Raw genomic sequence first — 25,255 nt, 5'->3', positions numbered from 1 at the left:
AACAGTTCAGGAATAGGTATTTTAGGTTCAGACATAGGACTACTGGTAACAAAATCTTGTATGCTTTGCACACGAGCAGCAAGCTGGTCCACACTTGTAATCAAGGTCTGGACATTCATGTCTGCAGCAAGCTCAAGCCACTCAGAGGTAAAGGGGAGGAAGAGAGGAAAAAAAAAAAAAAAAAAAAAATTTCAGAATTTCCTTTCTTATATCCCACTTCTGCAATGCATTAAACATTCAATGTTGGCCTGGCATACTGTTATGACCCCAATGGCAGAGGGTCTCAGGAATAAATACCAAGTCTGCAAACACAAAAAACCAGCTCATAGGGCAGTGGTAACTGGGTTGACCATATATCTAATCCTAGCACCACAAATAGAAGTAGCCGGGGAACGTGCCTATGTTGGTTCTAGACGTCTCGCGCCAGCCGGAGAACTAACTAACCCTAGAAGGGAAAAGAAAGACCTTTCTTGCCTCCAGAGAAAAGACCCCAAAAGTTGGATACAAGCCCCCAACAAATAGTAACGGTGAGGTAAGAGGAAAAGACAAACACAAGAATGAGCTAGGTATTTAGCAAAGAGAGGCCCACTAGCTAATAGCAGAATATAGTAAGATGACTTATATGGTCAGCAAAAACCCTATTAAAATATCCACGCTGGATATTCAAGAACCCCCGAACCGACTAACGGCCGGGGGGAGAACACCAGCCCCCTAGAGCTTCCAGCAAGGTCAGAAATCACATTTAGTACAAGCTGGACAAAAATAGTAGCAAAGCAAGTAACTCAAAAAACAAAGAAGCAAGACTTAGCTTAATTTTGCAAGAGCCAGGACCAGCAGACAGGAGCAACAGAAGGATCTGATTACAACGATGCCAGGCACTGGACTAAGGATCCAGGAAGTTAATATAGCGACACCCCTAGACTAACGACCCAGGTGAGTGCCAAACAGAAAAAAGACAATCCCAGAGTCATACCACTAGTGACCACAAGAGGGAGCCAAAAAGTCTAATTCACAACAGCGGGATAACACAACACTATGAACGTGGCAGAAAGTGTCTGCCTGATATACGACGCACTAGCAGTACAGCTGAATATACACTGTGTGAGAATTTGAATCTCCATTTTTGGGGAGGAGACACTGACCCCTAACTCTGGCCCTGTGGTATAACACAACACTATGAACGTGGCAGAAAGTGGCTGCCTGATATACGACGCACTAGCAGTACAGCTGAATATACACTGTGTGAGAATTTGAATCTCCATTTTTTGGGGAGGAGACACTGAACCCTAACTCTGGCCCTGTGGGATAACACAACACTATGAACGTAGCAGAAAGTGTCTGCCTGATATGCGACGCACTAGCAGTACAGCTGAATATACACTGTGTGAGAATTTGAATCTCCATTTTTGGGGAGGAGACACTGACCCCTAACTCTGGCCCTGTGGGATAACACAACACTATGAACGTGGCAGAAAGTGGCTGGAATTATTATAAAGAAAAAAAAAAGGTACTGCAATAACATGCTCCGTAGTCCCTACAATGATCTCAGGACAAGTATGGCAGCAATAAAAAGGACTTCAGAACAAAAAAGTGTGGACAAATAAACATGACAGGTAACTGTGCAGAAAGGAGCAACAGGATTTTTGCTTTCAAAAAAGCAGTTGGTTTGCACAGCACCGTGCACACAGCTATGCAGCTGATGCACTAAAATACGACCTCCACTGTCCCTGGACAAAAAGGTGGTGTTGGACAGTGGAAATCGCTACAGCACAAGCGGTTTGGGGGTTAATCTTCCCTCCCTAACTCTGTCCCTGCTTCTGACGAAGCTGCAGCAACCTCTCCCTATGCTCAGATCAGCAGAAGTAAGATGGCGGTCGTCGTGCACGCCCCTCTATATCCCCTGTGACGCCGCAGACAGCAAGCCAATCACTGCCATGCCCTTGTCTAAGATGGTGGGGACAGAGACCTATGTCATCACGCTGCCCACACTCTGCGTCCTCCTTCATTGGATGAAAAACGACGGTAACAGCGTCATACAAAACGCGACTTTGGTGCTCTGATCCTGTACCGCATGGCCGATCCCACACTAGGATCGGTTCGGGTTTCATGAAACCCGACTTTGCCTAAAAGTCGCCGATTTATGAAAATGACCGATCCGTTTCGCTCAACGCTAATATTTAGTATTCAGTTTGGTGATCCCCTGTCCATGGTCTACAGCTTTTCCTTCTTTGTGGGACAATATATAGGCTAGGTAGTGTGGGGCTGCATCATAAAGTAAGGGCAGCATGGCGGGACAGTGTAAGGACACAGCAAGTAGAGGACAGTATGCAAAAGAAGGGACTGTGAGAAGGGGCATAGTATAGCGATTGGGCAGTATAGGGGGACACTGTGCTGCAGAAAACTGGAGAAAATTAAAGTCTACAGAGACTAGCTATGGAAGCGGAAATTCATTATGAAATCCAGAAAAGATAGAGAAGAAAAGAAATAGAACTCCAATTAAAGAAGATGTCACCTAGGATGCAAATGCTTATTTCCGATATCTCATCAGTACTGTGGTTCCTGTATGTACCGTTGTCTGATGATGGCTGTTAGCAACAACTCTCAATATTTAATGACCTTTGTTAACAACATACTGTGATTGAAGGTTTATGTCATTCAATTGTATATGGAGCTAATCTGACATTACAATTGAGCGCGGTGCTAAGTTTGGTGATGGTGATGTATTCATGTATTAATGATGGTATTCCTGTACTACTGAAGCTTGTGATGCTTTATTTCTGTACTTTTGGTGATTCTGGTGATGTATTTCTGTACGGTTTGTGGTTCTTTTGTTGTATTAATGAGCTGATGGTGTTTAACAAGTGTTAAACATTTAGCCACAAAGATGAATTTGTAAAAATCACTGATATCTAAAGAGTTTATTATATTTCAATCTTAACTCAAAATAAGTTTTACTTCTCATGGCAGACCCCTATAAAATGTTACATTTTGAAAACACAAGAACTTACTATTTTTGTACCTTCCTGTGAGCTTAACTTAGTTCATCTAATGACATAGCTAAATCTTCTTCAGTACGTTTAATTAATGCCTAGCAGTCAGAGACACGCTACAGTAGTTTGTGGACAATTAAAAAGGAAGGCAGCAGTGGTAATTGGAACTCTAAAGGACTAAATCTGGATTAGCACTTTTCGCAAATAGGCATTAAATAATGAGATGAACGTCCTAACTGATGATTCCCTCTGTAATTGGCTGTCGATCTTGCTCATTAGAGAGTAATTCTTCTTATTTGCTTAATTGTTACACTATTGTTCAATACTAAGGGAATTACTGGAATAAAAAGTTACATCTATGTTTGCAAACACTATGGAAAGTTAACCTCTCGTGCATTCTGACACTGAATGCCTCCATTTGAAATAGCGCAGCCATTGATGTAAATGTTTTGGTTGCCATTCCTTCAGCATCCTGTTTTTCTGTGATCTGCAGAGAAGCTTTTTTGTGACTTTCGGCAGCTCTTTTGTTTTATTACTGCTCTGGATTTTTTATAAAGAAAGGTATACAAAGAGGACCTGTCACTTGCTAAAAAAAATGAGATAACTACCTTCTTCTGATTATGCCGCTTCTTTCCGTTTTGCACGGCATTCATCCATTGCAAAGATATTTAAATTTGTTGCTTTTGGAGCGCGGTATGTGAAATCTCTACTTGCAGTTCAACTGGACGTTTCTTGAAAGCCTTTACTTGGAACGTTTATTTTCACCCCTCCCCGACGCTGTCAATCACAACTCGGTAGAGGCATCATTCAGATGCAACCTCTGACAACACCATTGAGTTTAATGAAGCAGACACAGTCACTTTTTGCACTATCTGGCCTCTATTTTGTATAATCAGCATGGAGAGATAGACTATAGAAAGATATGAAATCTAACTTTTATTGCTTTCATTAAAATAGATAAATCTAGAGCAGAAGGACAAATTTATATTGACCAACCTTCAGAAACACATAAGGAACAAGTGCTTATAACAGCTAGTGTTCGTAAAAAAAATAGTTCAATTTCAACCATCTGTCCTAATGTTGCCGTTCACTTAATACATTATGGGGAAGTGCTCCCATGATAATACGCCAAGCACTTGGCATGAGAGGGACACGTCTCAAAAGTGAGGTCAGATGACATATTGATTATGCGAGGTAAGGCAATACTGTGCAAACCTGTTGAGGGTTTCCTTCCACTGCATCAACTTTTCTTCTGTCTCTCCTCCCCCACTATTTTGCTAACACATACACTCCCCTGAATAATCCTAGATATCAAGGAGGAAATGCTTAGGGAGGGTTACTTTGGGGTGCTATGTCAGGAAGTGATACACTTGGGTACTGCCCTTGTAATGGCAGGAGTCTTCTACAGGGCACAACAAGGTACCTTAGTGCCAGATTCCGATCTACTACTGCTCCTGCCTACCTGTGACCTTGGAAGGATACATCTCATCAAGTCATATGGGTGAGATTGAACCATTTAGTACGAGCACTGACTATTATGAGCACTTCACCTTATATGTTTGTGAAGGTTGGTTGGTATAAATTAATCCTTCTACTCTAGGTGTATCTATTTTAATGAAATCAATAAAAGTTAGATTTTATACCTTTCTATGGTCTATCTCTCCCTGCTGATCATACATTTTGTATTTGAGAAGTTATTAGGATCCCTCTTTAATATATGTTTCCAGTGGGTACAAATGGCCTCTGTTTTGCCAGTGTCTGCCTTAAAGAAGGCAGTGGGCAGAAAAGCATAGTCAACCCTGCTTTTTCGCCCATCTAAATAAGGTGGACACTTTTAAAACAGAAGCCAGACAATCCAAAATGTGACTGTGACTGCCTCAATAAAGGCTCTGAAGAAAACCAGTTGTCCTATCGGAGGTTACGTTGGAATCCCATTTTTCAGGCTTCAGGTGGATGCTCAGATGGTGTTACTGATGTGTGGCCAAAAAAACAATGTGAACCCAGCTTTATGTTACTTGTACTTTGGCACGGTCAAGCAGTATTGAGTACTAAACATGGTTCTGTACTGGATTATACCATATATCAGGTTTCAGTTGCCAATCCATAATCCACTTGTAATGCAATCTACGTGTTTCATCATCCCAGACCATGTGGGCTGGCGTTGTCCCACAGCGATACATATGCACACACAGAGAGAATCACACCAGAAATAACAGATGCACTTAATGGTTTTCAGAATCAAATATGTTAATCTTCTGTCTTTCTTATTTCACAGCAGTTAGTCAATTCAGAGCAAATTATTCTATCTAAATGTAAATAGGAAACAGTAAACCAAATGTAAAGCCCTATTATGAGATAGATCATGGAATGTCTACATAATTTATTGTTTAGGAAATATTGAACTTATTACTTTTATCAATTTTACATAGAAATCCATAAAATGGCACAATTCCATGCAAGCCTATGTAATGCATAACAAATAAACGGCCATACCAAATTATAGTCCATCACTATCTCCTGCATTACAGCTGTATACAAGTAGATAGACAGGTCAACAGTATTATCCTACATTTCCAATTATATGAGACACTAGAAACCGGTTATTAAATTTCTCCACAGGATTGCAGACATCATTATTACTCCTTACAGGTCACTTCTGTAATTTAAAGGAAGCCCAGTCATCTTGTCTAAGGTCAATACACAATATGGCTTATAATTGACACGTGCAATGAGTGTGTCATGATCTGTTCCAGGGTTTATTAGTGTCTGCCCTTTTTTGGATGGATCATGTCAAGGGTTAACTTTGCTCTGCCTCATTCTGGGTTCAGGTTTGCTATTTAGGTCCCATGAATCTTGCTGGCAGTGTCAGCTATAGTTCTGTCTTCGGCTTGTGAACCTGACTCTGGAAGCCCTTGGTTTGTCCTGCTGTGAACCCTGACTTGTCCTGTGTCTGTTATCTCCCTCTGTCTGCCCTTTCCCTGCGTTTGTCTGTTCTGCTTGATTCTCTGATTCTGACCTCCTGGCTTGGCTATTGACTCTGTTTTGATTTGTCCCTATTGTACCGTATTTTGCCTGTCCTGGTTTACTGATCTCTTGCTACGTCCCGTTTATCTTTTCTGTTTAAATCCTTTTTGTACTGACGTGTTATCTTGCGCCCTGACTCGGCTTTTCCTGACTACTCTCTTGCCACTAGGTGGCATCTGTTCAGCTGCTCAGTGTGTGCAGTCTCGCTTCCCTATAAAGCTCCCCCTGGTGAAGGTTGCGCTGTACTGCACTGCAGCTGCATGACAGAGTGATTACTGACAATATATGGTACAAATCTTCATAAGATCAGAGAGCAATGCTACAGGAGCTTCAGATAATTGTTTTATGGGTGACGAAGATAACTGTTCTCAATCCATCAAAATAGCAATAGTAATAGAAAAGTGTCCCCAAATATGTATACTTTCCATTCATCATTCTTAACTTTTGGATGGCTGGAAAGAATCTGCTTAAAATGGAGAAAGGGTAGCTAGAAGGAATATAGAGCGCAAATAGGGTCTTATCCGAGAAAAAAGGGAATATTCGTGAGAGATAGTATGAATTCACTCACCTATTATGGTTGTGTAAGACACAACCACTGCACTTAGCATTGGCGGCTCCTGCAAGCCCCGGTGTGATGATCCTTTGCTAGGTGAAGAGAATGGGGCATCAGACTGCGCTGCTCACCTGTCAGGATAATGTACCAGAGAAGTCCAAGTAGATGTAATAGAAAATAGACTTTATTTCTACGCGTTTCGTGGTGATCACACCACTTCCTCAGGACAGTCTATACACATACACATACAGGGTCTTGTATTTATAGCAAAAGAAGGCACATGGAGACGCCTTCTTTCAAAAAAAACACCACACCCAGTGGGCGGGGAATCCGACTTAAACACATATTCAAACACATATGTACATTATAAAACATACAAAACTATCATGAAATATAATTGAGTATAGAACTTAAAACCATTGCTCATACATGTTAAAATCTAAATACAAAAAAATACATTAAAAAGAGTAGTAAAGCAAACGAATACCTTTTGCAAACTGGGGGAGTGCTAGAACCTACGGTGTTAAAACATGTATTCTTTGTCAGGACCCTGCTACTGACGTTTTGAACCATTGAGCCATGGGTGGATTTGATTGGATTGTTTTGTTTGGTGGTAGTTTCACAAGAGTCTGTGAAATCAAAGAGATAACAGTGGAAAACAAAAAGGAAAAAAAATCCTTGAGATCTCTTTTTTCTTTTTTTCCCTTCTTTTTTTTTTTTCTCTTTTTTTCTCCTTTTTCTCTCCCTTCTCCTCTCTAACGTGCAGAGGAATAATGAGCTTCTACAGGGGAACAGAGCAGAATCCATAGAAATATCCAAATCAATTGAACAAATCAGTTGTTTCGTTGAGTCCATGGGGATTTATAGTGTTCAGCTTGTGAATCCAGAAGATCTCTTTTCTGTTGAGAGTCTGGACTCGATTAGGATTATCAAGGGGGACATGGTCAATAGGGATCACCCTGAAGGAGATCCTTTTGTTGTGATATATTGCATAATGCCTGGAAAGGCCATGCTGTAAAAATCCTTCTTTTATATTATACCTGTGTGAGTTTATTCTTTTATGCAGCGGTTGCGTTGTCCTGCCCACATATAATTTCTTACATTCACATATAATCACATAGATGACAAAACTGGATTGGCAAGTCAAATGGTATTTGATTTGAAACTCATCTGAATTTCCACTGTCTGATGAAACAAATGTTTTAACACCGTAGGTTCTAGCACTCCCCCAGCTTGCAAAAGGTATTCGTTTGCTTTACTACTCTTTTTAATGTGTTTTTTTGTATTTAGATTTTAACATGTATGAGCAATGGTTTTAAGTTCTATGTATGTTTTATAATGTACATATGTGTTTGAATATGTGTTTAAGTCGGATTCCGCGCCCACTGGGTGTGGTGTTTTTTTGAAAGAAGGCGTCTCCATGTGCCTTCTTTTGCTATAAATACAAGACCCTATATGTGTATGTGTATAGACTGTCCTGAGGAAGTGGTGTGATCACCACGAAACGCGTAGAAATAAAGTCTATTTTCTATTACATCTACTTGGACTTCTCTGGTACATTATCCTGACAGGCGAGCAGCGCAGTCTGATGCCCCATTCTCTTCACCTAGCAAAGGATAAAATGGAGAAAATGATTTATAAAAAAAAAAAAAAAAAACCCTCCTTAGCAAATAGACTAATTAAAGATTTTACTCTTTCTGATAGGGAGGCGACAATACTAGAGGAGCAGCAGACTTGATTGACATGCTAAACATGGGGGAACTCAAGTCACTCTTCTCAGTTTGGGTACCAAAAAGGCATTTGATAGCCTCAGCTTGCCTTTCCTGTTCTCCACAATGAGTGCATATGATATGGCATCGCTGGCCCTTTTATGACTGTCTTGAAGGTTCTCTACTTCATTTATCACATTACCACCTCTGGTTTATTTCTTATAATTAACGGCACTGGGCCCTGATGTCCCCATTACTGTTTGTTACCTATATAAAGATTCCTTGGATCCTAAGATCTATTAAATTCACATGCTGCACAATGAGACTCAAGGTTGGGGCTTTACATTTTATACTTTCTTTTTGCTTTTGGAAAATGTCCTCTTATTTCTTACTATCATGCCCTACTAAATTTGTACACGGTTCCTTGGGATATGGACAGCTTTCTGAATACAAAATTAATACCAGTAAAAAAGGATTATTCTTCAATGTACCTAGTTGTTTTTTTAAAAAAATATTGTTTTTAGTGGAAAGATGTTGCCAGGTATGGACTGGGGCTGAAATTCAGCCCTGGCATTTGAAATCACACAGGCCCATGCTGTCCCCGTCCCCATGATCCAGATGGGATATATTACTAAGTTTACCCTGGATGGAGGAAAGCAAGATTTACTACAAGACCAATATTTCTAATGATACCCATGGCTGCTGGGGTAACTGATGGAGTCAGCGACTTTGTGCTCCGTCACAACTCTTAACAGTATGGGTGTCTTGAGAATACGGGTTCTGTTAACAACATAACAGACAAGGCGGCCCACAACCAGACAGGCCCTTCTGGCATTTGCCAGCATTGCCAGATGGCCAGTCCGGCCCCGGATGTTGCAATGAAACAGAAAGGGGTCCATCTTACTCCGGCATAATTAGCACTATCTTCACAGAACTTTCCCAAACTATTTAGGGAACTGAAGACTTTCCTTAAGAAATAGAAGACTTCTCATGTCTTTTTTTTGGGTGAAGATTATCCAGCAAAATTACCATCTTGCTAAAGTTTTTCTATTTTTATTAAAACTTCAAAGTTTCGGTGCATCTGTGTAAACTTAAATTACTCCAGGCATCTACCTTAAATGTTATATTGTCCGAAAAATGGCATATAATTTCTAAGAAGCTCATGATGTCTAGTAAACTGTATGGCGAAGTTGAAAGTGCTGGAAATTTTTAGATAATATTGGGTGGTCCGTTTTGGCTGAATCACCTCATTGAGATGTGGCAGATGGAATACCTGACAGTCACACTAAGGGCTTGTTTCCACTTGCGAGAAACACGTCCGTTATTTTATTGTCACCTCTTGCCTATACTTTTCTTATCTTTTGTAACAGTCCTTTTTGACAGATTGTTTTAATTTACTCATTGCAATTACACTTGTAATATGGAGAATTCCTAAATGACAAATAATGACATTTGTTTAGGTATTTGTCATATGGGGCCTTGCATTGTGCCTTATCATGCTGGAACATAGAAGAAAGCATACATTGTGTGCGCATTATTATGCTATTTTTATTTTTGATAATTTTATTACAGAACAACTATAGTGCTGTCGATCAATCCAGAAGGTTAGCAAACCTAAAACCTGAATATTTAAGAGATTAAAAGTGAGGTTTTGTCTTTCTCCTGAGAATATCTATGAATGCAAAATTGGACAACTATTAGTGTACAGAATTATTATGCTACCAAATGAAAAACATAAATTATTCCCATCTCAATTGTATATTTTATCTGTTAAAGTGAGAATAATAACGAAACAACTCAAATTGTGCCAAAGTATAATTAAAAAATGATCAGAGAATAATGTAGGGATGAGTGAACGTGCTCAGTGATACTCGTGACCACTCAAGTATCATGGTGTTGGGATGTACTTGGTACTTGGCAAGCAATGGACAGTGTTTGAGTTCAAACACAAGTCCCCACCCCACATCTTTGGGACCTGTTACACAGTCAGTATGTGTGGAATGCTTGTGAGTAGTGTTGAGCGATACCTTCCGATATCGGAAAGTATCGGTATCGGATTGGATCGGTCGATACTGGCAAAATATCGGATCTCGCCGATACCGATACCCGATACCAATGCAAGTCAATGGGACGAAAATATCGGAATTAAAATAAACCTTTTAGTGAAGAAGGCGGAGGGAGATGAGTGAGAGGCGGAGGTGAAGATATGCACTGCGCATGCGCATGGATCCCAGGCCCGCAGTGTGATTAAATCAGAAGACACTGCGAGACGGGATCTCGGCCAGCGCGGCCGCACAGGCGCAGCCTGCCTGACACCAAATTATGTCAGAAGACGGGCAGCGCTAACTGCGCCTGGCCAAGGGATAACATAACAGCGCAGGCTCCGGGACAGAATCAAACAACGCTGAGGAGGCGGCGCACGGCGCCAAGGGGGTAGGAATGACGGCTGTGCTGCGTCACATTACAAAGGAAAGTCCCACCTCGGGATGGTTTAACGGTGTGAGGAGACACATTTCATAAGTGTTAGGTTCAGTGTGTGCAAGGAGCACAGCGAAAAGAGGCACCTTTTCCTTGTGCAGCATTACTGCTGCACAAGGTGGCTCTTTCAGTAACAAACGCCTGGGGGGGGGACAGTTTCCCTTAAATGTAAGTAGTTGTGCCAGCGTGGCAGTCGCATGACACGTTGCCGGATACACAGCAGGGGAGCAGCAGGCGTTGCTGAACCCCACTAACACATTTGCGAGATGTTTGGCTCTGTGCAAACAGCATTTCTGGGCAGCAACCAGCAGTGTGGGAGCCCAGGGACAGCAGGAGGAGCAGATTGGAGGTATTGCCGCACACACAGCAGGGGAGCAGCTGGCGTTACTGAACCCCAATAACAGAGGAGCGACTGTTGACTGTGCGGACAGCACTTCCAGGCACCAACTGGCGGTGTTAGAGCCCAGGGACAGAAGGAGGAGCAGATTGGAGGTATTGCCGCACACACAGCAGGGGAACAGCTGGCGTTACTGAACCCCAATAACAGAGGAGCGACTGTTGACTGTGCGGACAGCACTTCCAGGCACCAACTGGCAGTGTTAGAGCCCAGGGACAGAAGGAGGAGCAGATTGGAGGTATTGCCGCACACACAGCAGGGGAGCAGCTGGCGTTACTGAACCCCAATAACAGAGGAGCGGCTGTTGACTGTGCAGACAGCACTTCCGGACAGCAAGTAGCGGTGTTGAAGCCCAGGGACAGCAGGAGGAGCAGATTGGAGGTATTGCCGCACACACAGCTGGGGACCAGCTGACGTTACTGAACCCCAATAACAGAGGAGCGACTGTTGACTGTGCAGACAGCACTTCCGGACAGCAACTAGCGGTGTTGGAGCCCAGGGACAGCAGGAGGAGCAGATTGGAGGTATTGCCGCACACACAGCTGGGGACCAGCTGATGTTACTGAACCCCAATAACAGAGGAGCGACTGTTGACTGTGCGGACAGCACTTCCAGGCACCAACTGGCGTTGTTAGAGCCCAGGGACAGCAGGAGGAGCAGATTTGTTTTGCAAGATACACAGCAGGGGAGCAGCTGATGTTACTGAACCCCAATAACACGGCTGCAAGTGTTAACTGTGCAGCCAGCACTTCCAGGCACCAACTGGCAGTGTTAGAGCCCAGGGACAGCAGGAGGAGCAGATTGGAGGTATTGCCCCACACACAGCAGGGGAGCAGCTGGCGTTACTGAACCCCAATAACAGAGGAGCGACTGTTGACTGTGCAGACAGCACTTCCGGACAGCAACTAGCGGTGTTGGAGCCCAGGGACAGCAGGAGGAGCAGATTGGAGGTATTGCCGCACACACAGCTGGGGACCAGCTGACATTACTGAACCCCAATAACAGAGGAGTGACTGTTGACTGTGCAGACAGCACTTCCGGACAGCAACTAGCGGTGTTGAAGCCCAGGGACAGCAGAGCAGAGGAACAGAGTGTAGGCCGAAGCCTGATTGGAGCAAGTTGAAAGGGAACCTTTAACCCCCCCCAAGGCGTTTGTAGCTGAAAGAGCCATCTTGTGCAGCACTAAGGATGCAAAAGGAAAAGGTGGCTCTTTTAATTATGCTCCTTGCAAACACAGAAGTAAACACTTATAAAATGTGTCCCCTGATACCGTGAGATCGTCCCGGAGGTGGGACTTTCCTTCGTAAAGGGACGCAGCACAGCCATCATTCCTACCCCCATGGTGCCGTACGCCGCCTCCTCAGCGTTGTTTGAATCTGTCCCGGAGCCTGCGCTGTTATGTTATCCCTTGGCCAAGCACACTTAGCGCTGCCCGTCTTCTGACATCATTTAGGTGTCAGGCTGGCAGCGCCTGTGCGGCCGCACTGGCCGAGATCCCACCTCGCAGTGTCGTCTAATGTAATCCCACTGCGGGCCTGGGATCCATGGGCATGCGCAGTGCATATCCTCGCCTCTCACTCCCCTCCTTCCGGCTTCTTCAGACTGTGCGGCGTCACGGCCGTGGCATGCTATTAGGGATCAGCTGACGGTACACAGTCTGAAGAAGGTGGAGGGAGATGAGTGAGAGCCTGAGGTGAAGATATGCATGCCCATGGATCCCAGGCACGCAGTGTGATTAAATCAGAAGACACTGCGAGGCGGGATCTCGGCCAGCGCAGCCGCACAGGCGCAGCCTGCCTGCAACCAAATGATGTCAGAAGACGGGCAGCGCTAAGTGTGCATGGCCAAGGGATAGCCTAACAGCGCAGGCTCCGGGACAGATTCAAACAACGCTGAGGAGGTGGCGCATGGCACCAAGGGGGTAGGAATGACGGCTGTGCTGCGTCCCATTACGATGGAAAGTCCCACCTCAGGGACGGTTGTACGGTATCATTGGACACATTTTATAAGTGTTAAGTTCTGCGTGTGCAAGGAGCTAAACTAAAAGAGCTACCTTTCCCTTGTGCAGCATTACTGCTGCACAAGGTGGCTCTTTCAGTAACAAACGCCTGCGGGGGGAGGACAGGTTCCCTTACATTTCAGTTGTTGTGTCAGCGTGGCGGTCGCAGGACACATTGCCGGCTACACAGCTGGGGATCAGCTGACGCTACTGACACCCAATAACACTGGGTCGTATGTTTTGACTGTGCAGACGGCACTTCTGAGCCTCAACTGGTGGTGTTGGAGCCCAGGAATTACAGTTCAGGTGGTAGAAAGATGAACACAACAGGAGACCTGGATACTGTAGACAGTCACCTGTTATGGTTCTCAATGGCAAGAGAACATAGCCCAGCAAACATACGAACTAGCTCTTGGAAGGATGGAAACTAAACTGACCATGAACTAAACCTGCCGCACAACTAACAGTAGCCGGGTAGCGTAGCCTGCGTTTTATCCCTAGACGCCCAGCGCCGGCCGGAGGACTAACTAATCCTGGCAGAGGAAAATACAGTCCTGGCTCACCTCTAGAGAAATTTCCCCGAAAGGCAGACAGAGGCCCCCACATATATTGGCGGTGATTTTAGATGAAAATGACAAACGTAGTATGAAAATAGGTTTAGCAAAATCGAGGTCCGCTTACTAGATAGCAGGAAGACAGAAAGGGCACTTTCATGGTCAGCTGAAAACCCTATCAAAACACATCCTGAAATTACTTTAAGACTCTAGTATTAACTCATAACATCAGAGTGGCAATTTCAGATCACAAGAGCTTTCCAGACACAGAAACGAAACTGCAGCTGTGAACTGGAACAAAATGCAAAAAACAAACAAGGACAAAAGTCCACTTAGCTGGGAGTTGTCTAGAAGCAGGAACAAGCACAGAAAGGCTTCTGATTACAATGTTGACCGGCATGGAAGTGACAGAGGAGCAAGGTTAAATAGTGACTCCCACATCCTGATGGGAACAGGTGAACAGAGGGGATGATGCACACAAGTTCAATTCCACCAGTGGCCACCGGGGGAGCCCAAAATCCAATTTCACAACAGTACCCCCCCCTCAAGGAGGGGGCACCGAACCCTCACCAGAACCACCAGGGCGATCAGGATGAGCCCTATGAAAGGCACGGACCAGATCGGAGGCATGAACATCAGAGGCAGTCACCCAAGAATTATCCTCCTGACCGTATCCCTTCCATTTGACCAGATACTGGAGTTTCCGTCTGGAAATACGGGAGTCCAAGATTTTTTCCACAACGTACTCCAACTCGCCCTCAACCAACACCGGAGCAGGAGGCTCAACGGAAGGCACAACCGGTACCTCATACCTGCGCAATAATGACCGATGAAAAACATTATGAATAGAAAAAGATGCAGGGAGGTCCAAACGGAAGGACACAGGGTTAAGAATCTCCAATATCTTGTACGGGCCGATGAACCGAGGCTTAAACTTAGGAGAAGAAACCCTCATAGGGACAAAACGAGAAGACAACCACACCAAGTCCCCGACACAAAGCCGAGGACCAACCCGACACCGGCGGTTGGCAAAAAGCTGAGTCTTCTCCTGGGACAACTTCAAATTGTCCACTACCTGCCCCCAAATCTGATGCAACCTCTCCACCACAGCATCCACTCCAGGACAATCCGAAGATTCCACCTGACCGGAGGAAAATCGAGGATGAAACCCTGAATTACAGAAAAAAGGAGACACCAAGGTGGCAGAGCTGGCCCGTTTATTGAGGGCAAACTCCGCTAAAGGCAAAAAAGCAACCCAATCATCCTGATCTGCAGACACAAAACACCTCAAATATGTCTCCAAGGTCTGATTCGTCCGCTCGGTCTGGCCATTAGTCTGAGGATGGAAAGCAGACGAGAAAGACAAATCTATGCCCATCCTAGCACAGAATGCCCGCCAAAATCTAGACACGAATTGGGTTCCTCTGTCAGAAACGATATTCTCCGGAATACCATGCAAACGAACCACATTTTGAAAAAACAGAGGAACCAACTCGGAAGAAGAGGGCAACTTAGGCAGGGGAACCAAATGGACCATCTTAGAGAAACGGTCGCACACCACCCAGATGACAGACATCTTCTGAGAAACAGGAAGATCTGAAATAAAATCCATCGAGATGTGCGTCCAAGGCCTCTTCGGGATAGGCAAGGGCAACAACAATCCACTAGCCCGAGAACAACAAGGCTTGGCCCGAGCACAAACGTCACAAGACTGCACAAAGCCTCGTATATCTCGTGACAGGGAAGGCCACCAGAAGGACCTTGCCACCAAATCCCTGGTACCAAAGATTCCAGGATGACCTGCCAACGCAGAAGAATGAACCTCAGAAATGACTTTACTGGTCCAATCATCAGGAACAAACAGTCTACCAGGTGGGCAACGATCAGGTCTATCCGCCTGAAACTCCTGCAAGGCCCGCCGCAGGTCTGGAGAAACGGCAGACAATATCACTCCATCCTTAAGGATACCTGTAGGTTCAGAATTACCAGGGGAGTCAGGCTCAAAACTCCTAGAAAGGGCATCCGCCTTAACATTCTTAGAACCCGGTAGGTATGACACCACAAAATTAAACCGAGAGAAAAACAACGACCAGCGCGCCTGTCTAGGATTCAGGCGTCTGGCGAACTCAAGATAAATTAAATTTTTGTGGTCGGTCAATACCACCACCTGATGTCTAGCCCCCTCAAGCCAATGACGCCACTCCTCAAAAGCCCACTTCATGGCCAAAAGCTCCCGATTCCCAATATCATAATTCCGCTCGGCGGGCGAAAATTTACGAGAAAAAAAAGCACAAGGTTTCATCACGGAGCAGTCGGAACTTCTCTGCGACAAAACCGCCCCAGCTCCGATTTCAGAAGCGTCGACCTCAACCTGAAAAGGAAGAGCAACATCAGGCTGACGCAACACAGGGGCGGAAGAAAAGCGGCGCTTAAGCTCCCGAAAGGCCTCCACAGCAGCAGGGGACCAATCAGCAACATCAGCACCCTTCTTAGTCAAATCAGTCAATGGTTTAACAACATCAGAAAAACCAGCAATAAATCGACGATAAAAGTTAGCAAAGCCCAAAAATTTCTGAAGACTCTTAAGAGAAGAGGGTTGCGTCCAATCACAAATAGCCTGAACCTTGACAGGATCCATCTCGATGGAAGAGGGGGAAAAAATGTATCCCAAGAAGGAAATCTTTTGCACCCCAAAAACGCACTTAGAACCCTTCACACACAAGGAATTAGACCGTAAAACCTGAAAAACCCTCCTGACCTGCTGGACATGAGAGTCCCAGTCATCCGAAAAAATCAGAATATCATCCAGATACACAATCATAAATTTATCCAAATAATCACGGAAAATGTCATGCATAAAGGACTGAAAGACTGAAGGGGCATTTGAAAGGCCAAAAGGCATCACCAAATACTCAAAGTGGCCCTCGGGCGTATTAAATGCGGTTTTCCACTCATCCCCCTGCTTAATTCGCACCAAATTATACGCCCCACGGAGATCTATCTTAGAGAACCACTTGGCCCCCTTTATGCGAGCAAACAAATCAGTCAGCAGTGGCAACGGATATTGATATTTAACCGTGATTTTATTCAAAAGCCGATAATCAATACACGGCCTCAAAGAGCCATCTTTCTTAGACACAAAGAAAAAACCGGCTCCTAAGGGAGATGACGAAGGACGAATATGTCCCTTTTCCAAGGACTCCTTTATATATTCTCGCATAGCAGCATGTTCAGGCACAGGCAGATTAAATAAACGACCCTTAGGGTATTTACTACCCGGAATCAAATCTATGGCACAATCGCACTCCCGGTGCGGAGGTAATGAACCAAGCTTAGGTTCTTCAAAAACATCACGATAGTCAGACAAGAATTCAGGAATCTCAGAGGGAATAGATGATGAAATGGAAACCAAAGGTACGTCCCCATGCATCCCCTTACATCCCCAGCTTAACACAGACATAGCTTTCCAGTCGAGGACTGGGTTATGAGATTGCAGCCATGGCAATCCAAGCACCAACACATCATGTAGATTATACAGCACAAGAAAGCGAATAATCTCCTGATGATCCGGATTAATCCGCATAGTTACTTGTGTCCAGTATTGTGGTTTATTACTAGCCAATGGGGTGGAGTCAATCTCCCTTCAGAGGTATAGGAGTTTCAAGAGGCTCTAAATCATACCCACAGCGTTTGGCAAAGGACCAATCCATAAGACTCAAAGCGGCGCCAGAGTCGACATAGGCGTCCGCGGTAATAGATGATAAAGAACAAATCAGGGTCACAGATAGAATAAACTTAGACTGAAAAGTGCCAATTGAAACTGACTTATCAAGCTTCTTAGTACGCTTAGAGCATGCTGATATAACATGAGTTGAATCACCACAATAAAAGCACAACCCATTTTTTCGTCTAAAATTCTGCCGTTCGCTTCTGGACAGAATTCTATCACATTGCATATTCTCTGGCGTCTTCTCAGTAGACACCGCCAACTGGTGCACAGGTTTGCGCTCCCGCAGACGTCTATCGATCTGGATAGCCATTGTCATGGACTCATTCAGACCCGCAGGCACAGGGAACCCCACCATAACATCCTTAATGGCATCAGAGAGACCCTCTCTGAAATTCGCCGCCAGGGCGCACTCATTCCACTGAGTAAGCACAGACCATTTACGGAATTTTTGGCAATATATTTCAACTTCATCTTGCCCCTGAGATAGGGACATCAAGGCTTTTTCCGCCTGAAGCTCTAAATGAGGTTCCTCATAAAGCAACCCCAAGGCCAGAAAAAACGCATCCACATTGAGCAACGCAGGATCCCCTGGAGCCAATGCAAAAGCCCAATCTTGAGGGTCGCCCCGGAGCAAAGAAATCACAATCCTGACCTGCTGAGCAGGATCTCCAGCAGAGCGAGATTTCAGGGACAAAAACAACTTGCAATTATTTTTGAAATTTTGAAAGCAAGATCTATTCCCCGAGAAAAATTCAGGCAAAGGAATTCTAGGTTCAGACATAGGAACATGAACAACACAGTCTTGTAAATTTTGAACTTTCCTGGTGAGATTATTCAAACCTGCAGCTAAACTCTGAATATCCATTTTAAACAGGTGAACACAGAGCCATTCCAGGATTAGAAGGAGAGAGAGAGAGGAAGGCTGCAATATAGGCAGACTAGCAAGTGATTCAATTGGAAGCACACTCAGAACTGAAGGAAAAAAAAAAAAAAAATCTTCAGCAGACTTCTTTTTTCTCTCCTTTCTCTGCCAATTAATTTAACCCTTTGCGGGCCGGTCAAACTGTTATGGTTCTCAATGGCAAGAGAACATAGCCCAGCAAACATACGAACTAGCTCTTGGAAGGATGGAAACTAAACTGACCATGAACTAAACCTGCCGCACAACTAACAGTAGCCGGGTAGCGTAGCCTGCGTTTTATCCCTAGACGCCCAGCGCCGGCCGGAGGACTAACTAATCCTGGCAGAGGAAAATACAGTCCTGGCTCACCTCTAGAGAAATTTCCCCGAAAGGCAGACAGAGGCCCCCACATATATTGGCGGTGATTTTAGATGAAAATGACAAACGTAGTATGAAAATAGGTTTAGCAAAATCGAGGTCCGCTTACTAGATAGCAGGAAGACAGAAAGGGCACTTTCATGGTCAGCTGAAAACCCTATCAAAACACATCCTGAAATTACTTTAAGACTCTAGTATTAACTCATAACATCAGAGTGGCAATTTCAGATCACAAGAGCTTTCCAGACACAGAAACGAAACTGCAGCTGTGAACTGGAACAAAATGCAAAAAACAAACAAGGACAAAAGTCCACTTAGCTGGGAGTTGTCTAGAAGCAGGAACAAGCACAGAAAGGCTTCTGATTACAATGTTGACTGGCATGGAAGTGACAGAGGAGCAAGGTTAAATAGCGACTCCCACATCCTGATGGGAACAGGTGAACAGAGGGGATGATGCACACAAGTTCAATTCCACCAGTGGCCACCGGGGGAGCCCAAAATCCAATTTCACAACAGTCACCCAATTATTTAATCAGGAAGAGGAGTGGCAAATTCCTGCGAGATCCAGGCCTGGCTCATTTTCAGGAAAGTAAGCCGGTCAACATTATCGGAGGATAGTCGCATGCGACGGTCTGTTAGTACACCACCTGCAGCACTAAAGACGCGTTCCGATAATACACTAGCCGCAGGGCAAGCCAGCACCTCCAATGCATACTGGCTTAGCTCTGGCCATGTATCCAGCTTAGAGACCCAAAACTTGAAAGGGGAAGAGCCGTCTGGGAGTACAGCAAGAGGGCAAGACATGTAGTCTGTCACCATCTGATGGAACCGTTGCCTCCTGCTGACTGGAGCCGTCTGTGATGGTGTAGACATTTGTGGCGGGCACAGTTGGGCCATACTGGTCTTGCCTTGGGCAGAGGCACTGCTTCTGCTCCCTCTTTGTGCAGAACCTCCTCCACTGCCTGGACGCACTGAGCTGCTTTGTAAAGCACTAGCAGCACTTCTCTCAGTTGGACTGGAGAAGATGATGGAATTCACCAGTGTGTCTTGGTACTCCCGCATTTTACGCTCCCGGTTCAACGGTGTGATGAGGCTTTGTACATTGTCCCGGTAGCGAGGATCGAGGAGGGTGAACACCCAATAATCAGACATGTTGAGAATGTGGGCGATGCGGCGGTCGTTTCTCAGGCACTGCAACATGTAATCAACCATGTGCTGCAGACTGCCAACTGGCCAAGAAACGCTGTCCCCTGCTTGAGGCGTGATCTCTGCCCACTCGTCATCACCCCACCCTCGCTGTTCACACTGACTACTGGACAATTGTGTAACTCCCTCCTCTGGAACGATGTCTTCCTCCATTGACTCTTCCTCATCCTCCTCACAAAGTGTCCCCTGCCTACGCGTTTGTGAGGAACCACGTGGCGCTGACTGTCCAGAAGATGACGGAAATGGTGAGTCCTCATCCTCCACCTCTTCCACAACATCATCTCTTAGCGCTTGCAGTGATTTTTCAAGCAGGCAGATAAGGGGGACAGTCATGCTGACTAGTGCATCATCTGCACTCGCCATCCGCGTGGAATAATCGAAGGGACGCAAAACCTGGCAGACGTCCTTCATAGTGGCCCACTCTGTGGTTGTGAAGTCTGAACGGCGCGGAGTGCGACTTCTTTGCGCCTGATGCAGCTGGTACTCCATTACTGCTTGCTGCTGCTCACACAACCGCTCCAACATATGTAACGTGGAATTCCACCTGGTAGGTAGGTCACATATGATGCGATGTTCTGGAAGGCGGAATCGGCGCTGCAGAGCCGCAATGCGCGATTTTGCCGTGCTGGAACGCCGCAAGTGAGCACACTCTAGGCGGACCTTGTGCAGCAGTGCATCAAGATCCGGATAGTCCCTCAAAAAACTCTGCATGACCAAGTTGAGCACATGTGCCAGACATGGGATGTGAGTGAGGTTGCCGAGGCCCAGTGCTGTCACCAGATTTCGGCCATTATCACACACTACCATGCCTGGCTGGAGATTCGCTGCCACAAACCACACATCGCTCTCCTGCTTGATGGCATTCCAGAGCTCCTGCGCTGTGTGGCTTCGATTCCCCAAAGAAATTAATTTCAAGACGGCCTGTTGACGTTTGGCCACGGCTGTGCTCATGTCGGTCGTAACAGGTAAACGTTCACGGGTCCATGTGGAGGTGGACTGTGACAGCTCCTGCAGCGATGATTCTGAGGAACTTGTGTAAGAGGAGGAGACAATGCGTACAGACTGGATTCTTGCAATCCTTGGAGTGGGCAGGACACGTCCTGCGCCACTTGCACGATCTGTACCCGGCTCAACAACATTAACCCAATGGGCAGTGAGGGAAAGGTATCGCCCCCGTCCATGTTGACTGGTCCACGCATCGGTGGTGAGGTGGACCTTGCTACTGACGGCGTTCAGTAGCGCGTGTTTTATGTGTCCCTCCACATGCTTGTGCAGGGCAGGGACTGCTTGCCTGCTGAAATAAAAGCGGCTGGGCACATTGTACTGTGGTACTGCCAATGACATCAAGTCACGGAAGCTGTCAGTCTCCACCAGCCTGAATGACAGCATTTCCAGTGACAGAAGTTTGGCAATGCCTGCAGTCAGAGCCTGTGCTCGTGGTTGGTTTGCCGAGAAAGGCCGCCTTTTCTCCCATGCCTGTACTACCGATGGCTGTAGACTGGGCTGGGAGTGTGAGGATGACTGGGATTGTGGTGCTGCGGGTGGAATTACAGTGGGTCTCTGGACAACAGTGCCAGAGGTTCTTCCATGGCGATCCTGGGAGGAAGCCGAACCAGCTGTGTGTGAGCTGGAGGAAGAGGCAACACGAGCTGAAGAGGTGGTAGCTGCCGCTGTTGGTTGGCCTAGGTCTTCAGTGTGTTTTTGTAACTCCGCCGCGTGCCTGGTCCGCACATGTTTCCACATGTTGGAGGTATTGAGGTTGCTGACATATTTCCCTCTTTTGATTTTATGATGACACACCTTGCATTTGACATAGCAAATGTCATCTGCAACTGTGTAAAAAAAGGACCAAGCACTGCAAGTCTTGGGAGCGCCCTTTTTGGCTTTTGGAAGAGACATGCTCCTAACGGGTGCCAAAGTGAAGGCTACAGGATCCGCAGTCTTCCCCCTCCCTCTCCCTCTTTGGCCCGTTCGGGGAATCTCTTTTTCAGAGCTGCTCCCACCACCTTCCTGTCCCACACGCCATGATGGGTCAAGGACCTCATCATCTACTCTACCCTCTGCCACCAACTGCTCCTCCTGGGTAGTCTCAGCAGCACAGCACGCACCAGAAAGTGGCACCTGAGTGTCATCAGCGGATGCGTTCTGCGGTGTGGTGACCGGAGGCACTGGCCCACCCGCCTCTTCAGACTCAGAGAGAAAAAGCTGTTGGGCATCACTGCACACTGCCTCTTCTTCCATTTCTCCAATGCTGCTTGGCTGGCCCCCTGTTTCTAAGCCAAGAGATTCAGAGAACAGAAGTAGAGACGGCTCCTGTCCTGTGCTCTCTGTCTGCCTGGGCAATTTGGCAGGTGGTGAAGAGACAGATGGGTGCTCTCCAGTGCTCTGTGTCTGAGAGGATGTGGCACTAATTGAAGTCGATGCGTTAGCTGCCATCCATCTGACAACGGCTTCAATTTGGTCTTCACGCAGCAGCGGTGTACGGCGCTCTCCAACAAAGCTGCGCATGAAGGACTGTTCCCTGCTGAAACTGGGTGATGATGAGTCACCGGTGCCCGCAGCAGGCACAGAATCCCCACGTCCTCACCCTGCTCCGCGCCCATGCCCACGTGCCTTACTCCCTGCCTTCTTCATCTTGGTTGACTGATAAAGATAAGCAGAAAAGTACTAACGGCTTAGTGTGCTTATTCCTGAACAGCTCCTAACAGGTATAAGAAACACTAATTTTCTAAAGTGTGGACTAGACTTTAATATGAGCTAATGTGGCCTACACAACTGTAAAGTGGTGTGTTTGGTGAACTTTATTATTTATTTATTTTTTGGGGGCTGAACTGACAACAGGGCGAGCTGCACTCACACGGAGACCGTGCAGACAGCCGTAAATGGCGCTGCAAGGCCCCAAAAACCTCCTCTATGTTATCCTATGTAGTGTTTTTCCACAATTTAGCTGGATACGGGTGGAAAGCCACTAATAGGAATTATTTGAAAAAATGTGCAGCGGGCTGCACTACTTAAAACAAAAGGAAAATTGATTTTACGGTATGACGCAGTGAAGAACCCTGAGCTGGAGACAACCAGGCTATGGCTGCTCACAGACTACAGGGCGAGCTGCAGTCACACGGAGACCGTGCAGACAGCCGTAAACGGCGCTGCAAGGCCCAAAAACCCTCCTCTACGTTATCCTATGTAGTGTTTTTCCACAATTTAGCTGGATACGGGTGGAAAGCCACTAATAGGAATTATTTGAAAAAATGTGCAGCAGCCTGCACTATTTGCAAAAAAGGACAATGGAATGGATAGAACTGTATGAGTCAGTGAACCACCCTGAGCTGGATACAACCGGCTGTGGCTTCTCACAGACTACAGGGCGAGCTGTACTCACACGGAGACCGTGCAGAGAGCCGTAAACGGCGCTGCAAGGCCCCAAAAACCTCCTCTACGTTATCCTATGTAGTGTTTTTCCACAATTTAGCTGGATACGGGTGGAAAGACACTAATAGGAATTATTTGAAAAAATGTGCAGCGGGCTGCACGATTTGCAAAAAAGGACAATGGAATGGATAGAACTGTATGAGTCAGTGAACCACCCTAAGCTGGATACAACCAGCTGTGGCTGCACACAGACTACAGGGCAAGCTGCACTCACACGGAGACCGTGCAGACAGCCGTAAACGGCGCTGCAAGGCCCCAAAAACCTCCTCTACGTTATCCTATGTAGTGTTTTTCCACAATTTAGCTGGATACGGGTGGAAAGCCACTAATAGGAATTATTTGAAAAAATGTGCAGCAGCCTGCACTATTTGCAAAAAAGGACAATAGAATGGATAGAACTGTATGAGTCAGTGAACCACCCTGAGCTGGATACAACCAGCTATGGCTGCACACAGACTACAGAGTGGGCTGCACTCACTCACACACACACACACAGAGACCTTGCAGATTGCTGTGAAAACAGCGCTGCAAGGCAAAAGCAAGGTGAACACACAGCGGTTGCTAAATTAGCCTGGGAAAAGCACAAAGAAGCAAATCGCTATCTCAACTGGCCCTCAGTCAGAACACAGCGTCCTATGCCTAACTGAATTCACAGCAGAGTGAGCCCAAAATGGCGCCAGCGACTTTTAAACTGCAGCATGACATCATTTCAGCAGCCAATCACAGCCTTTCCAGTAGTTTCATGCCCACCATGCTGAACAGGATGTGCCCACACTTGTAATCAGTCCTCATTGGCTGAATTCATGCTGTTTGAATTGAGAACTTCCGATTCCGGTATCCGATATGCGGCAAGTATCGGATCTCGGTATCGGAATTCCGATACCGCAAATATCGGCCGATACCCGATACTTGCGGTATCGGAATGCTCAACACTAGCAAGGAGCTGCACAACAGATCATAGTGCTAACTGACCATCGCAACTTAGAGTTCCTTAGATCCGCTAGATGTCTTTCTCCTCCTCAGGCTCGTTGGAACTTATTTTTAAATCAATTTAACTTTGTTATCTCGTACCATCCAGGTTCTCGTAATGGCAAGGCTGATGCTTTATCCCGAATCCATGCTGCGGATTCCGTACCTGGAGCCCCGTCCAAGACCATTCTATCTGATGTCAATTTCATCGGAGTTATCCACAATCAGGACTTGTGGAAGGAGTGCAGGGAGGCCTATGACGGTGATGTATTTCTGGCCAACCCACCAGTGGATATTAATCTTGTCTTTAAGGGTGGCATGTGGTTCAGAGATCGACGTATCTATGTCCCTGAGGTCGTCCGTCTGCAGATCCTCAAGTTGGTACATGACTCCAAGTTGACTGGTCACAGGGGGATACAGAAGACACAAGAGTTCCTGAGCCGATTCTTCTGGTGGCCAACTTGCCTGAAGGATACCAAGGACTATGTTCTCTCTTGCGAGGTATGTGCTCGTTACAAGACTCCTCAAGTGGCACCTACGGGTCTTCTACAACCATTACCTGTTCCGTCCCACCCTTGGGGGTTTATATCAATGGACTTTATTGTGGAGCTGCCTACATCGGGAGGCATGAATACAATCATGGTGGTAGTTGATCGCCTGACTAAAGCTGCTCATTTTGTTCCATGCACCGGTCTCCCCTCAGCTAAAGATACAGTGAACTTGGTTATACAGAATGTCTTTCGGTTGCATTGGGTTCCGGATGGGATCATCTCTGACCGTGGAGTGCAGTTCACTTCAAGATTCTGGAAGGGGTTTTGCTCTGCACTCAGTATTAATGTCTGTCTCTCTTCTGCTTACCATCCCCAGACAAATGGTCAGACTGAGCATACCAACCAGACGCTGGAACAATATCTAAGATGCTATGGCAGCCATCT

This window comes from Ranitomeya variabilis, chromosome 4, assembly GCF_051348905.1.
Source record: "Ranitomeya variabilis isolate aRanVar5 chromosome 4, aRanVar5.hap1, whole genome shotgun sequence".
Taxonomy (NCBI): domain Eukaryota; kingdom Metazoa; phylum Chordata; class Amphibia; order Anura; family Dendrobatidae; genus Ranitomeya; species Ranitomeya variabilis.
This window is presented reverse-complemented; position numbering follows the sequence as displayed.